The sequence below is a fragment of the Ursus maritimus genome, unplaced genomic scaffold (genome assembly GCF_017311325.1).
Source record: "Ursus maritimus isolate PB19 unplaced genomic scaffold, ASM1731132v1 scaffold_3, whole genome shotgun sequence".
In the NCBI taxonomy this organism is placed as follows: domain Eukaryota; kingdom Metazoa; phylum Chordata; class Mammalia; order Carnivora; family Ursidae; genus Ursus; species Ursus maritimus.
In genome coordinates, this window is record NW_024425563.1 from 47,948,940 (window position 1) to 47,953,168 (window position 4,229).

Below are 4,229 nucleotides of genomic sequence, written 5' to 3' on the forward strand. Positions count from 1 at the left end.
GACATTCATATTTTATTTAATTTTACTCTTATTAGTCTTAGAGTAGTCATTTGTAAAACACTACTGTTTAATATTGACAACTTTGAAAGTCACTGGAAAAAATTAAATGGCAATTTAATGTTAACAGCTGCTTATGGTTATCAAATCCATCAAAGCCCTTCATGAATATATTAGGCACAAACCCACTGAATTACTGTTGCTGAAGACAGCTTGGTATTTTAAAATTGCCTAGTGAGAATAGATGTACTGTAATAAGAAGAAGGACTCTGATCACAATTTACTGCTTTGTCTTTGTATACAGAAAGAAACTTAGGCCTGTTTCTAATTATTTATGTTCTAAAATCTCTGCCAGCTTAGCTATAAAATGATTCTAGAAGTGTGTCTGAAAATTATCTTTCCTCTAAATTTGTGGTTTTTGAAAATAGCTATAATAACAAAACAAAACTCCTGTAACAAAAACTAACAAAAAAATTAAAAATTGAATAAATAGTTCATATTGAGCCCGTTAAGACTCAGAGCCCAAATGTGAGTCTTCCAAAGTTTAATTAATAAGGCAGTCATGTTCTTCAGTTTCATTCTTCTAGAAGACCATCTTCTCATTAAATATTGGCAAGGATGTTGTGGGGACCAGTGCTATCCTAAACAGGCATACAGCATAAAATATACCCATAAAGACTTTGCTTGCTTTATACAGCTAGTCCTGAAACCATTTCTTGGAAGGTATATGCAACCTGTCTTCTTTCAGGATGTTTTAAATTCCAAAACACTGTTTCAGTTATCTTTCATCCAAACCACAGTGCTTAATCCAGGTATTAGACCTGACTGCTCAAATCAGTCTAGACTGAGGTGCACAGGGAGATAGTTACCCAGCCAGTCTCTCAGGTCTCTGATTGATAGAACTTCAGGGAGTACAGGTCAGGGTCATTCTTGGGAGTGGGGTGGACTGGAAAGGCTTAAATTATACTGAATATTTTTTAAAAATAATCTAAACACCTGACGTGGGGCTCAAACTCATGACCCTGAGATCAAGAGTGGCATGCTCTACCGACTAAGCCAGTCAGGCAACCCTGGAAAGGCTTAAATTATACCAGTGACCTTGCAAATTATCTCTTAGGTTAAGCTCAAGGATAATTCTCTGTTAAGTCTCTTCTGAGCCAAAAATAAAATGGAATCTTCAAGGTCACTCAATTGGGACTCTGAGATAGAAAGTAAAGATTTTGAGGAAAAGAGTTAAGGGGGAAAATTGAAAGTTCTTGTCTTTTTATGCACCTGTTCACAGTTCAAGGTAACCTCACCTTGAACTGGTGAGGTAAACTCAAGGTAAACTCAGAGAGGAGTAAAAGAGTTTTACATGGAGAGAAGGGGGTCTGCATTCAATCTTATACAATACAAAAAATGAACATTTTCTTGGCATGTTCTTAATGTACATACTCTGGAGACCAAGCCTGATTAGTAGAAGGCAACACAGGGATATGGGTCCATCCCTTCTCTGGAGATCCACCTAGAATATACCAGACTATAAATCAAGATTGTGAGAGTAAGACAGAGCCACAGTCCAAGAGGGCTAGAAGTAATTAAAAAAAAAAAATGTCCCTTTACTGAAAGTAGGCAAAGTAAAAGCCTTGGTTTCAGAACCCAGGCAGGAGAAACTTAGTTACTAGGACTGGGATATAAGGCCAGAGCCAGATGACCATCAGAGCTGACCTTACAACAGTGAGATCTCTAGCACCGAGATTCTAGATAGGGGAAATGAACTTCACTTAAAGGGAGAACAGGATTCTTACCTGGGGAGAGAACCAGGCAGCCGCTGACAAGTCCAGAATGGAATGGACATTTCTCTTACCCTAGTCCTAATTTGTGGAATCCCAAAGACATATAAGATCTTGTTAAGAACTCAGATCTGGTCTATATTAAGTTGCTTATTATTCTCATATTACAGTGATTGGCCAGGGCAGCAAAGTGCCTAAGCACATGTTTGTGTATATGCAAATGAGATGGAGAGCAAACAAGAATCAATGTGTTTTCTTATCTTGTTAGTAAATGATACTAGCAGGATTAATAGTAACTATGACCTAAAAACCGAAAAGACAAGTTAGTGAGCTGCATCTATCAGAACCTGTCGGTTTTGGTGGGCTTCTGTGTCATATCTCTTCAGGCTAATTCCAGTGAGAATATAATTTTTTTTTTTTGCTGGCGCCACATAATAAATTCATACCTACCAGCCCTAGATGATTCAAATGAAGAGAGGAATAAGAATTTAGAAAATAAACCTTCATTTCTGAAAATTCTTAAAAGAGCCCTTACTAGATGACTTGAAAGACACAATGGCTTTAAAAAGTTTTAAAAATGTAATAGGCTGTAAAATAAATGCAAGATTTCAATTGCGTCTATTGTCTAATCTACTCTCTACATATAATAGTACAAGTGTGTGGTTGGTGGCTTTGCAGTCTGTCAACCTGCTTTTCCTGGAATTCCCTTTTCTGTTTCTGGCTGGGGTGGGCCACAAAGGAGATTCTTGTGTGAGAGCTACGCACGTGACGCAGTAGTCACTTTGTGGCTCCCACGTATTGTTCCTTGTCTGCTGATTCACCTCATTGGCCTACGGCAGCTACCAGGCCAGAACGCCAGGTAGGGCAAACTGCTCTGTCTTCTGCTGGATCCTCCTTTCAGTTCTGATTGCTGAGTCAAGTGTGTGTTAGCTCTGTCAGGAAGGACCCTGACTTCTGCAGGGCATCCGTACCATCAGGATCAGAGGCAGCAAGAGCTAGCTGTGGTTTCAGGCAGTCCTCACGAACATGGCTTGTGCTTGAACATTCTGGCTTGTTCTGAATCTCCCCTATCTTCCCTTCCTGACTCCCTGCCTTGTGAACTTCAAGCTCCAGTAACAGACGCAAAAGTAACAGACAGTTTCACCACATTCCACACTTGTGTCGGGTTAAGTCTCTGTAACAAGTTGCTTTATATTAGATATCTTGATCACTGTCCCCATTCTGGTAGTTCTGCTTCTCTGATTGAACCCTGACAGAGACTGAGACGGTGACAGTACAAAATGAAAAGAGGTCTTTTCAAGACCTAAAGATCCGTGACAAAAAGCAGGCTCAGCAAATTCTGCAACTGAAAACATGGGTTATGTTTCATGGACAAGGAAGGATGACTCAGAGGATAGAACCAAGATCCATGGAGAAGTTATTCCAGGTGGGAATAGAACTGCTTTTAATTAAAGAACTTCCCACATTTTCCAGGTTGGATTTCAGAACTGCTGTGAACCAGTGATCTCTGTATAATTCTTATTGTCCCTACCCCTTCTGGACAGGAATGTCTACAGTGGTTATCTTATGTTTGTTCCACCGTTGCAAGTTATATGGAGAGCAGATGACTTGCCTTTTTACTTCGTAGGTCTTTAAATTGAGAGAACTGTACTCAAGGAGCTGTATTTGAGGAGCATCATCCATTCCTGGACTTGATTTAGTTGAGCTGATGCTATAATGGGATGAGACTTCACAGGTGGCTCTGGGAGGCAGTGGGTATATTTTGCATGGGAGAGAAATGTGAATGGGGGCCAGAGGGCTAACTATGGTAACTAATTGGGCCCAGTGTTTCTCCCCTCCTGGTATTCACAGCCTTGTATAGTCCCTTCCCTCTACAAACCAGGCTTGGTCTGTGGGACGAATATAATAGAGATTAAGTGATAAAGACATTGCAGCCTCTCTAGGTTGGGCTATCTCTTGGATCACTTGCTCTAGGGGAAGCCAGTTGCCTGTCAAAAGGACATTCAAGTAGCCCTGTGGAGAAGTCTGTGTAGTGAGGAACTGAGGTCTTTTGCCAACAGCCAAAGAGGAATGGAGGACTGCAGCCAACAGTCCTATACGTGAATTTTCTTCAAAGCTAATCCTTTAGCTATGGTCAAGTCTTCAGATGATTGCGACCCAGCCTACAGCTTGACTGTAACCTCATGGGAGACTGAGCCGGGGCCATCCAGCTGAACTGCTCTTGGGTTCCTGACCATCAGAAACTATGGGAGATGGTAGTTTAAAGCTAAGTTTTCTTGTGTGGCAATAATGCCTAAGTATAAAATACAATCTCTCTTTCACTTGCCCGTGAATGCCAAACTAAAGGAAGATAAGAGATGCAGAGAAAAAAAAGTAAATTGTGTTTTAGCTCATTGTTTTTCTTCAATGCTCATTTAGATTCTTTTAACCCTAGGCCTGTGGGCAAATACTTATTCAGCT